The sequence below is a fragment of the Medicago sativa genome, chromosome 2 (assembly GCF_051527215.1).
Source record: "Medicago sativa cultivar Bolivia chromosome 2, Bolivia_mono, whole genome shotgun sequence".
Lineage (NCBI taxonomy): Eukaryota > Viridiplantae > Streptophyta > Magnoliopsida > Fabales > Fabaceae > Medicago > Medicago sativa.
The window spans coordinates 85,921,094-85,933,618 of record NC_140750.1 but is presented as its reverse complement, the minus strand read 5'-3'; the positions used below and the strand labels follow the sequence as shown (position 1 = coordinate 85,933,618).

Sequence of the window (12,525 nt, the reverse complement as noted above, 5' to 3'; positions counted from 1 at the left end):
CACTTTATGGCATTCCTAGTAAAAATGGGTCAAAAACGAGTAATGTCCTAAATTAACGAGGAGATTTTCTTAACCTCCATTTTGGCCGAATTTTTAGAGAATGCAAAAATATCCCATGGAAGTCGTAGTTAAGTTGTTTACCTATCCAACAAATTGTCACATGCTAAGATTCAATACAAATCGGCCACTTTATGGCATTCCTAGTAAAAATGGGTCAAAAACGAGTAATGTCATAAATTAACGAGGAGATTTTCTTAACCTCCATTTTGGCCGAATTTTTAGAGAATGCAAAAATATCCCATGGAAGTCGTAGTTATGTTGTTTACCTATCCAACGAATTGTCACATGCTAAGATTCAATGCAAATCGACCACATTATGGCCTTCCTAGTAAAAAAGGGTCGAAAACGTGTAATGTCCTAAATTAACGAGGAGATTTTCTTAACCTCCATTTTGGCCGAATTTTTAGAGAATGCAAAAATATCCCATGGAAGTCGTAGTTATGTTATTAACCTATCCAACGAATTGTCACATGCTAAGATTCAATACAAATCGGCCACTTTATGGCCTTCCTAGTAAAAATGGGTCGAAAACGAGCAATGTCCTAAATTAACGAGGAGATTTTCCTAACCTCCATTTTGGCCGAATTTTTAGAGAATGCAAAAATATCCCATGGAAGTCGTAGTTATGTTGTTTACCTATCCAAAGAATTGTCACACGCTAAGATTCAATGCAAATCGGCCACATTATGGCCTTCCTAGTAAAAAAGGGTCGAAAACGAGTAATGTCCTAAATTAACGAGGAGATTTTCTTAACCTCCATTCTGGCCGAATTTTTAGAGAATGCAAAAATATCCCATGGATGTCGTATTTATGTTGTTAACCTATCCAACGAATTGTCACACGCTAGGATTCAATGCAAATCGGACACATTATGGCCTTCCTACTAAAAAAGGGTCGAAAATGAGTAATGTCCCCAATTAACGAGGAGATTTTCTTAACCTCCATTTTGGCTGAATTTTTAGAGAATGCAAAAATATCCCATGGAAGTCGTAGTTATGTTGTTTACCTACCCAACAAATTGTCACATGCTAAGATTCAATACAAATCGGCCACTTTATGGCATTCCTAGTAAAAATGGGTCAAAAACAAGTAATGTCCTAAATTAACGAGGAGATTTTCTTAACCTCCATTTTGGCCGAATTTTTAGAGAATGCAAAAATATCCCATGGAAGTCGTAGTTATGTTGTTTACCTATCCAACGAATTGTCACATGCTAAGATTCAATGCAAATCGACCACATTATGGCCTTCCTAGTAAAAAAGGGTCGAAAACGAGTAATGTCCTAAATTAACGAGGAGATTTTCTTAACCTCCATTTTGGCCGAATTTTTAGAAAATGCAAAAATATCCCATGGAAGTCGTAGTTAAGTTGTTTACCTATCCAACGAATTGTCACACGCTAAGATTCAATGCAAATCGGCCACATTATGGCCTTCCTACTAAAAAATGGTCGAAAACGAGTAATGTCCCAAATTAACGAGGAGATATTCTTAACCTCCATTTTGGCTGAATTTTTAGAGAATGCAACAATATCCCATGGAAGTCGTATTTATGTTGTTTACCTATCCAACGAATTGTCACATGCTAAGATTCAATACAAATCGGCCACTTTATGGCCTTCCTAGTAAAAATGGGTCAAAAACGAGTAATGTCCTAAATTAACGAGGAGATTTTCTTAACCTCCATTTTGGCCGAATTTTTAGAGAATGCAAAATTATCCCATGGAAGTCGTAGTTAAGTTGTTTACCTATCCAACAAATTGTCACATGCTAAGATTCAGTACAAATCGGCCACTTTATGGCATTCCTAGTAAAAATGGGTCAAAAACGAGTAATGTCCTAAATTAACGAGGAGATTTTCTTAACCTCTATTTTGGCCGAATTTTTAGAGAATGCAAAAATATCCCATGGAAGTCGTAGTTAAGTTGTTTACCTATCCAACAAATTGTCACATGCTAAGATTCAATACAAATCGGCCACTTTATGGCATTCCTAGTAAAAATGGGTCAAAAACGAGTAATGTCATAAATTAACGAGGAGATTTTCTTAACCTCCATTTTGGCCGAATTTTTAGAGAATGCAAAAATATCCCATGGAAGTCGTAGTTATGTTGTTTACCTATCCAACGAATTGTCACATGCTAAGATTCAATGCAAATCGACCACATTATGGCCTTCCTAGTAAAAAAGGGTCGAAAACGTGTAATGTCCTAAATTAACGAGGAGATTTTCTTAACCTCCATTTTGGCCGAATTTTTAGAGAATGCAAAAATATCCCATGGAAGTCGTAGTTATGTTATTAACCTATCCAACGAATTGTCACATGCTAAGATTCAATGCAAATCGACCACATTATGGCCTTCCTAGTAAAAAAGGGTCGAAAACGAGTAATGTCCTAAATTAACGAGGAGATTTTCTTAACCTCCATTCTGGCCGAATTTTTAGAGAATGCAAAAATATCCCATGGATGTCGTATTTATGTTGTTAACCTATCCAACGAATTGTCACACGCTAGGATTCAATGCAAATCGGACACATTATGGCCTTCCTACTAAAAAAGGGTCGAAAATGAGTAATGTCCCCAATTAACGAGGAGATTTTCTTAACCTCCATTTTGGCTGAATTTTTAGAGAATGCAAAAATATCCCATGGAAGTCGTAGTTATGTTGTTTACCTACCCAACAAATTGTCACATGCTAAGATTCAATACAAATCGGCCACTTTATGGCATTCCTAGTAAAAATGGGTCAAAAACAAGTAATGTCCTAAATTAACGAGGAGATTTTCTTAACCTCCATTTTGGCCGAATTTTTAGAGAATGCAAAAATATCCCATGGAAGTCGTAGTTATGTTGTTTACCTATCCAACGAATTGTCACATGCTAAGATTCAATGCAAATCGACCACATTATGGCCTTCCTAGTAAAAAAGGGTCGAAAACGAGTAATGTCCTAAATTAACGAGGAGATTTTCTTAACCTCCATTTTGGCCGAATTTTTAGAAAATGCAAAAATATCCCATGGAAGTCGTAGTTAAGTTGTTTACCTATCCAACGAATTGTCACACGCTAAGATTCAATGCAAATCGGCCACATTATGGCCTTCCTACTAAAAAATGGTCGAAAACGAGTAATGTCCCAAATTAACGAGGAGATATTCTTAACCTCCATTTTGGCTGAATTTTTAGAGAATGCAACAATATCCCATGGAAGTCGTATTTATGTTGTTTACCTATCCAACGAATTGTCACATGCTAAGATTCAATACAAATCGGCCACTTTATGGCCTTCCTAGTAAAAATGGGTCAAAAACGAGTAATGTCCTAAATTAACGAGGAGATTTTCTTAACCTCCATTTTGGCCGAATTTTTAGAGAATGCAAAATTATCCCATGGAAGTCGTAGTTAAGTTGTTTACCTATCCAACAAATTGTCACATGCTAAGATTCAGTACAAATCGGCCACTTTATGGCATTCCTAGTAAAAATGGGTCAAAAACGAGTAATGTCCTAAATTAACGAGGAGATTTTCTTAACCTCTATTTTGGCCGAATTTTTAGAGAATGCAAAAATATCCCATGGAAGTCGTAGTTAAGTTGTTTACCTATCCAACAAATTGTCACATGCTAAGATTCAATACAAATCGGCCACTTTATGGCATTCCTAGTAAAAATGGGTCAAAAACGAGTAATGTCATAAATTAACGAGGAGATTTTCTTAACCTCCATTTTGGCCGAATTTTTAGAGAATGCAAAAATATCCCATGGAAGTCGTAGTTATGTTGTTTACCTATCCAACGAATTGTCACATGCTAAGATTCAATGCAAATCGACCACATTATGGCCTTCCTAGTAAAAAAGGGTCGAAAACGTGTAATGTCCTAAATTAACGAGGAGATTTTCTTAACCTCCATTTTGGCCGAATTTTTAGAGAATGCAAAAATATCCCATGGAAGTCGTAGTTATGTTATTAACCTATCCAACGAATTGTCACATGCTAAGATTCAATACAAATCGGCCACTTTATGGCCTTCCTAGTAAAAATGGGTCGAAAACGAGCAATGTCCTAAATTAACGAGGAGATTTTCCTAACCTCCATTTTGGCCGAATTTTTAGAGAATGCAAAAATATCCCATGGAAGTCGTAGTTATGTTGTTTACCTATCCAAAGAATTGTCACACGCTAAGATTCAATGCAAATCGGCCACATTATGGCCTTCCTAGTAAAAAAGGGTCGAAAACGAGTAATGTCCTAAATTAACGAGGAGATTTTCTTAACCTCCATTCTGGCCGAATTTTTAGAGAATGCAAAAATATCCCATGGATGTCGTAGTTATGTTGTTAACCTATCCAACGAATTGTCACACGCTAGGATTCAATGCAAATCGGACACATTATGGCCTTCCTACTAAAAAAGGGTCGAAAATGAGTAATGTCCCCAATTAACGAGGAGATTTTCTTAACCTCCATTTTGGCTGAATTTTTAGAGATTGCAAAAATATCCCATGGAAGTCGTAGTTATGTTGTTTACCTACCCAACAAATTGTCACATGCTAAGATTCAATACAAATCGGCCACTTTATGGCATTCCTAGTAAAAATGGGTCAAAAACAAGTAATGTCCTAAATTAACGAGGAGATTTTCTTAACCTCCATTTTGGCCGAATTTTTAGAGAATGCAAAAATATCCCATGGAAGTCGTAGTTATGTTGTTTACCTATCCAACGAATTGTCACATGATAAGATTCAATGCAAATCGACCACATTATGGCCTTCCTAGTAAAAAAGGGTCGAAAACGAGTAATGTCCTAAATGAACGAGGAGATTTTCTTAACCTCCATTTTGGCCGAATTTTTAGAAAATGCAAAAATATCCCATGGAAGTCGTAGTTAAGTTGTTTACCTATCCAACGAATTGTCACACGCTAAGATTCAATGCAAATCGGCCACATTATGGCCTTCCTACTAAAAAATGGTCGAAAACGAGTAATGTCCCAAATTAACGAGGAGATATTCTTAACCTCCATTTTGGCTGAATTTTTAGAGAATGCAACAATATCCCATGGAAGTCGTATTTATGTTGTTTACCTATCCAACGAATTGTCACATGCTAAGATTCAATACAAATCGGCCACTTTATGGCCTTCCTAGTAAAAATGGGTCAAAAACGAGTAATGTCCTAAATTAACGAGGAGATTTTCTTAACCTCCATTTTGGCCGAATTTTTAGAGAATGCAAAATTATCCCATGGAAGTCGTAGTTATGTTGTTTACCTATCCAACGAATTGTCACTACAACATTTTGGCCCTACGGCAACGCCTAATTTTTTGAAGGTAAAAAAATTGTTCTGTTAGAGTATCGAAGGCAACAATTTTCATATTTTGTTGTGGTAACATAGGGAGTTTTTTCAATTTTTTTGTTACGCCTCAAAATTGTTGTGGTATATAAAAGCAGAACGGAAATTTATCAGTTATTTTTTACAACAAATAATCATCGTTGTATACTTTTCAATTTTTTAATAAAAAATATGGGAAAATAAACTAGAAAAAAACGACCAGCCTCCATTTTTTTTAGTAGGCCGCTTAGTAGGAATTTTTTCTGCCGCTTCCAATAATTAAGAAACTCTTCTTAAAAAAATAATAAAGAAACTCAACTCAATCTCAAAATAAATAAACAAACAATTTTTTTTTTGAACTTAAAATAAACAAATAAATAAATTGTAACAAACAAAAAAAGTGAACCCAATCCCAAACGCTTTCAAACTTTAATCCTCAAATTTCAGAGTAACCTCAAACTTGGAATTCAACTCTCACGTTTCGAACCTCCTCAATCTCACACCCCTCAATCCCACCCCTTCGAAAATCTCAAACCATCTTTCAAGCTTCGAAAAACTCTCAAAACCCCCCTTTTTTCGATTCTACTCTCAAATAATCTCAGACCCCCTTCATAAAATTCCATGAATCCTTTCAGGAATCTATACTCTTTCAAAATTTCAGAGCCCGCATTTTGTTCAATCAATCTCTGTAGAAGCCGGCGGCGATGACGACATGTTTGCTGTGATTTACGAAGTTATTGGATTCACAAAGGTATATTGTTTGCTGTGATTATTGTTCATATTGCCTCTGTTCAATATAGGTTCTTCGGTTTTCTTTTTTTTTTTTTGTTTGTTTAATTTTGATTGTTGAACATATTCTTCTCTCTACTGCGTTTGTTTGTTTTGTATTGTTTATTGATAGAAAAACCTTGTAATTGTAGGATGGATTTGAATTTTTATAAGTATCAGGTTTTTATCAATATTCTTTAACCTTGTTGTAATCGATGCCCTTGTAATTTTCTAAAGCTAGTTCCTTGTGCACATTTTTTTAATCAATTTTTATCTAACTTAAAAGTTAGACTTTTCCTTGTGCACATTTATACATGTTCTTCTTTTAACATTTGAAGGTTGACAAAGATGGTAGTTAGTTATGACTTGAATCAGTTAATAAACAAAGTAGTTGAACTTGAAATAACGTGGGTAATTATGTGTAAACTAGGAAGCCTAGCTAATTACCTTATCTAAAACAGAGTTGTGATTGAACTAGTGACTATGAAGCACGGATACAGTCATGGACACCGCATATGACAGACATTGACACGCCGACACCAATAATAATTTGAGAAAATCACCTAATTCAATGTAATTATATGTGTTGGTGTCGTTTTAGACATTAACACGTATCCGACACTGAGACATGCCTAATTCGAATAGTGTTTGTGCTTCATTGAATAGTGTTCATATGCTTAGTAGATGAAAGTTACTTCCCTTTCTTAAAAGTTGTTGGTCAGTACTTTCCATCATTTGAAGTTGAGAGGAAGCTAGAAACTTTGTATGATAAACTTGTGTAGAAGTTTGCAATGGTTTCTATTGGATATTTTATATGTTAGAATTGTGTAAGATGAACTTTATATGTGAACATTTCCTATTACACTCCACATACAGTTAGCCAAAACTACATAAAGTGTGTAAAAACTAGCATATTCATGGATGTAAACGTATAAAATTTTGAAGACAAAGTATCCGTAATTGATCAAATTTTGTAATTGATCTATCAAGTGATTAATTGATTTAACAACTGGTTCTCATTCACCATTCTTTGGTTTTTACATTTTTAACCACCTTATTACTTTAGTGGTTCATTAGTTTATAAACTTGAATTTTTTTACCATAGTTTATTTTTCCGTACATCTATTCTTCAAGATTGTTATTATTAAATCATTAAATAATGTATGCTTGTGAGTTTGCACACATTGGACTGCTGCAATTTGTTATTATCTATCTGTCATTGATATCAGTTATTGTAAATTTTATATACATCTAATATTATAGGTTGCGGCTATACTCTTTTCTTATTTACCTTAGTCTGCTGCAGTAACTGAAGCAGTTTCTATTTCATACTCCAACTCCACCTCTCTTTTGATCAGGACATTTATTGTTGCTTTAGTGAGTACTCTTCAAGAAGGTATGAACGATTGAAACAATTGAAATTGTAATTAACTCATGTAATTATTAGATAGTTGCTGCTAAAGTGGGAAGATCGAGACTCTTGGCTGATTCAATGGCATTGATGGGATGAAAGTAGATTTCGAGAACAGTTGATAGTGGTTTGATCTCTTTGAGAATGTAATTATATGGTTTAAGCTTTCAAATTATTATTTTTAGCTTGTAAATGGGGGAGTTGGTTTTTGTTGCATCTGAGAAATTGTTTTATCTCTTTGTTGAATAAAATTAATTTCCCCATGACCGCTGATCTAACACGTACTACTCGTTTCAGCCTAGCCATTTTACTGGCCAAGGCTGCACATCACATTCCCTTATCGTCTGAGTATAAGAACTAGTTTGGAAAATAGCCAATTTATTTCAAGCAATATCTCCTGTTTATCATACATACTATGATTAATTCAATATAAGAAAAGTATTTTGTTAGATATATGAATGATGTATGATTGACAAGTATTTTACTTTATCTCGTTCATGATTTCAGGAAAGGTTGTTGACGAAAATATAAGAAAAGCAACTACTATCTGATTAGCACCTATATACTAGTAAGTTGAAGCAAGGCTTATAGTTTAGAACAATAGACAACTTTAGAAAATTACTCTTAAGTAAATTTTCATTTACCTAATATAGGATTACATACTTTGATGGTATGATCTCGACACCGATATAGGTAAACTCAAACAGTTACATGTATGTTACAAAGCTAAGATAATCACTTAATATTAGTGGTTATAGGGCTCATGTTTCCACTGGTGGCCCTATTGGTGTTGATATTTTTTGGATATTGTTGTGTAAATCAGCAACTCTCTATGGTCTGCTTCTACCTTTTGTATAATTGCAACAGTGTAAAAAAAAAAAAAAAACCTAAATTATAAGACTAAGTTTTTTTTCTTTTTTATTGGAAGTGTCTATGGTTTGTTGTATTTTTTTTTTGACACATGGTTTGTTGTATTTGACAGGTAGTTTGCAGATGTATGAATTATGAAAAAGGAAATTGGAGGTTGGACTAATGAATACTTCTACTATTGGTTCTCCTGTGTGGCTTAGTATAGAGGAAAATATAGTTTTGTTTATGGTTCAGCAGGTATGTTATGATAAATGTGAAACTTAATAATGTGTGAAGTGGAGCAGGTTGTGATGTAGTATGAGTTTCGTGTGAGTTTGTGTTAGTCTTAGAGTAGAAAAATATTCCATGTAGGAGGCCTAGGATTTTTATTGAGGACTAATTAGTTTAGTATTATCATATGAAAAGAAGAATAAAAAATGTCGCAACTATATTAGTTTAGTATACTCTATATTGCTGTGTCTCTTTGGAATGGGTGGCTTTGAAATTACTACCTCATTGTTTGACGTATATATTTTCAAATGGTCTATGAAGGCACTATTATTTGTACGTGTGACTTATTGAACTTATTTCTTTATTGTGTAGATCAATGAATAATGATGATATCGATGAAGAATTTCAAGATCTAGAAGTACAAGAGATGAAGACAGATGTTGATGTTTAAGTGTTGTTTAGATTGTGAAAATGATAGTTGACATTATGACTTGTAGAATTTGAGTACTTTATTGTGAACAATGTTATATTTGATACGTATACGAATGATATATTATTGACAAGTACTTGGTATGTAATTTTGAATATAGGATTATATTTGAATTTTGTATTTATAATTTTTCACTGAAGTTGTTCTTTAAGTCAAATAATAATGTTTTATTTTTGACAAGAACAGACAGAGTAAGTGAAAGAATAAGGATTAAATGCAATTTTTTTTTAATATACAATTTTTCACAACGGTGCAAAGGCGTTGCGGAAGCTTATAAACAGCAATTTAAAATTGGGTCTAGGAGAACGGTTTTCGTAAAACATCGGTACTAAAGTGTTGGGATAGCGCCCCAAATAGCGTTCTTATAGTTAAGCAAGCGCAACGGATTTTTAGTCGGAAACAGCTTAAAACCGTTGATGTTGAGAAATTTAAAAAGCGTTCTCAAAAGGATACCTAAGACTACGGATTTACCTTTGCCGTTGTTGTTTAGGAAAATAACCGTCCTGAAAGGATAAGACAACGCCTCAGTTTGCCACGCTCGGAAAACCGTTCTGGTATCCTACGGGAACGGTTTTATCACATTAAGCAACAGTTTTTTAGTGTTTTTATAGGGCGGAAATGTTGTAGTGTGTCACATGCTAAGATTCAATACAAATCGGCCACTTTATGGCCTTCCTAGTAAAAATGGGTCGAAAACGAGTAATGTCCTAAATTAACGAGGAGATTTTCTTAACCTCCATTCTGGCCGAATTTTTAGAGAATGCAAAAATATCCCATGGAAGTCGTAGTTATGTTGTTTACCTATCCAACGAATTGTCACATGCTAAGATTCAATACAAATCGGCCACTTTATGGCCTTCCTAGTAAAAATGGGTCAAAAACGAGTAATGTCCCCAATTAACGAGGAGATTTTCTTAACCTCCATTTTGGCTGAATTTTTAGAGAATGCAAAAATATCCTGTGGAAGTCGTAGCTATGTTGTTTACCTATCCAACGAATTGTCACACGCTAAGATTCAATGCAAATCGGCCACATTAGGCCTTCCTACTAAAAAAGGGTCGAAAACGAGTAATGTCCCAAATTAACGAGGAGATATTCTTAACCTCCATTTTGGCTGAATTTTTAGAGAATGCAAAAATATCCCATGGAAGTCGTATTTATGTTGTTTACCTATCCAACGAATTGTCACATGCTAAGATTCAATACAAATCGGCCACTTTATGGCCTTCCTAGTAAAAATGGGTCAAAAACGAGTAATGTCCCAAATTAACGAGGAGATTTTCTTAACCTCCATTTTGGCCGAATTTTTAGAAAATGCAAAAATATCCCATGGAAGTCGTAGTTATGTTGTTTACCTATCCAACGAATTGTCACACGCTAAGATTCAATGCAAATCGGCCACATTATGGCCTTCCTACTAAAAAATGGTCGAAAACGAGTAATGTCCCAAATTAACGAGGAGATATTCTTAACCTCCATTTTGGCTGAATTTTTAGAGAATGCAACAATATCCCATGGAAGTCGTATTTATGTTGTTTACCTATCCAACGAATTGTCACATGCTAAGATTCAATACAAATCGGCCACTTTATGGCCTTCCTAGTAAAAATGGGTCAAAAACGAGTAATGTCCTAAATTAACGAGGAGATTTTCTTAACCTCCATTTTGGCCGAATTTTTAGAGAATGCAAAATTATCCCATGGAAGTCGTAGTTATGTTGTTTCCCTATCCAACGAATTGTCACATGCTAAGATTCAATACAAATCGGCCACTTTATGGGCTTCCTAGTAAAAATGGGTCGAAAACGAGTAATGTCCTAAATTAACGAGGAGATTTTCTTAACCTCCATTTTGGCCGAATTTTTAGAGAATGCAAAAATATCCCATGGAAGTCGTAGTTATGTTGTTTACCTATCCAACGAATTGTCACATGCTAAGATTCAGTGCAAATCGACCACATTATGGCCTTCCTAGTAAAAAAGGGTCGAAAACGAGTAATGTCCTAAATTAACGAGGAGATTTTCTTAACCTCCATTTTGGCCGAATTTTTAGAGAATGCAAAAATATTCCATGGAAGTCGTAGTTATGTTATTAACCTATCCAACGAATTGTCACATGCTAAGATTCAATACAAATCGGCCACTTTATGGCCTTCCTAGTAAAAATGGGTCGAAAACGAGTAATGTCCTAAATTAACGAGGAGATTTTCTTAACCTCCATTCTGGCCGAATTTTTAGAGAATGCAAAAATATCCCATGGAAGTCGTAGTTATGTTGTTTACCTATCCAACGAATTGTCACATGCTAAGATTCAATACAAATCGGCCACTTTATGGCCTTCCTAGTAAAAATGGGTCAAAAACGAGTAATGTCCCCAATTAACGAGGAGATTTTCTTAACCTCCATTTTGGCTGAATTTTTAGAGAATGCAAAAATATCCTGTGGAAGTCGTAGTTATGTTGTTTACCTATCCAACGAATTGTCACACGCTAAGATTCAATGCAAATCGGCCACATTATGCCCTTCCTACTAAAAAAGGGTCGAAAACGAGTAATGTCCCAAATTAACGAGGATATTTTCTTAACCTCCATTTTGGCTGAATTTTTAGAGAATGGAAAAATATCCCATGGAAGTCGTGGTTATGTTGTTTACCTATCCAACGAATTGTCACACGCGAAGATTCAATGCAAATCGGCCACATTATGGCCTTCCTAGTAAAAAAGGGTCGAAAACGAGTAATGTCCCAAATTAACGAGGAGATTTTCTTAACCTCCATTTTGGCTGAATTTTTGGAGAATGCAAAAATATCCCATGGAAGTCGTATTTATGTTGTTTACCTATCCAACGAATTGTCACATGCTAAGATTCAATACAAATCGGCCACTTTATGGCCTTCCTAGTAAAAATGGGTCGAAAACGAGTAATGTCCTAAATTAACGAGGAGATTTTCTTAACCTCCATTTTGGCCGAATTTTTAGAGAATGCAAAAATATCCCATGGAAGTCGTAGTTATGTTGTTTACCTATCCAACGAATTGTAACACGCTAAGATTCAATGCAAATCGGCCACATTATGGCCTTCCTACTAAAAAAGGGTCTAAAACGAGTAATGTCCCAAATTAACGAGGATATTTTCTTAACCCCCATTTTGGCTGAATTTTTAGAGAATGCAAAAATATCCCATGGAAGTCATAGTTATGTTGTTTACCTATCCAACGAATTGTCACACGCTAAGATTCAATGCAAATCGGCCACATTATGGCCTTCCTTATAAAAAAGGGTCGAAAACGAGTAATGTCCTAAATTAACGAGGAGATTTTCTTGACCTCCATTTTGGCCGAATTTTTAGAGAATGCAAAAATATCCCATGGAAGTCGTAGTTATGTTGTTTACCTA

General features: G+C 34.9%; 1 long non-coding RNA gene across 2 annotated transcripts; it reads left to right on the top strand.

Moving 5' to 3' along the window:
* The first annotated feature begins 5,343 nt into the window (after positions 1-5,343).
* Positions 5,344-9,252, top strand: LOC146951642 (uncharacterized). 2 transcript variants are annotated; one of them, XR_015027964.1, is made up of 5 exons: positions 5,730-6,134; positions 7,458-7,708; positions 8,070-8,130; positions 8,545-8,669; positions 9,015-9,252. It is a non-coding gene; the product is annotated as an uncharacterized LOC146951642 (long non-coding RNA). The 2 variants fall into 2 exon arrangements; XR_015027963.1 differs by having other exon boundaries at positions 5,344-6,134; positions 7,458-8,130.
* Positions 9,253-12,525: the final 3,273 nt, after the last annotated feature.